Genomic DNA, 607 nt, shown 5'->3' on the forward strand with positions numbered 1-607 from the left:
TTCTTAAAAATGTGTACTTAAAAATACTATTTGGTAGTATTTTTGTTACTCTGTAATGTGTATTGTGGACCCTGAGAAAAAAGATACCTACTAAGAAGGGATCTTGGTGGCTAACTCGGCTCAAATTAAAAACACCAACAAAAACCACAGCCATTTCTATACAGAGGCCTCTCACACAAACCACATTCCAGAGAAAAGCCTGTACAAGAGTCTGCCACCTGCATTGAACTGCCTTCCTGCACTGTGTTCCTGCCATCTGAACCACCTCTTACAGAAGAGTTCCTGGAATCCTTCAACCAATGAAACTGAGACTTTCTGGGTCTAATCAGAGCTGCTCAGCTAGACCCACATCTTCACCAACCAATCAGAGCAGCTCTATTCTCACCAATCAGGACAGTACTTTTGGACCAATCAAACTGTGAGGATTTGGAATCTTCGGTTGCATGAGGATGGACCAATCAGGGACCAGGGGCGGGGACTCTGTCTATATAAGTCAGCTTGCTGTGGCATAAGAAACATATTTTCCCTGTCTTTCAAGGGTGTGTTTACCCCAGTTGGAACTGAAACACTGGAGGCATAGCCACGCCACCTCATCACTGATCTGTAA

Source organism: Pteropus vampyrus, unplaced genomic scaffold (genome assembly GCF_000151845.1).
Source record: "Pteropus vampyrus isolate Shadow unplaced genomic scaffold, Pvam_2.0 Scaffold1, whole genome shotgun sequence".
Lineage (NCBI taxonomy): Eukaryota > Metazoa > Chordata > Mammalia > Chiroptera > Pteropodidae > Pteropus > Pteropus vampyrus.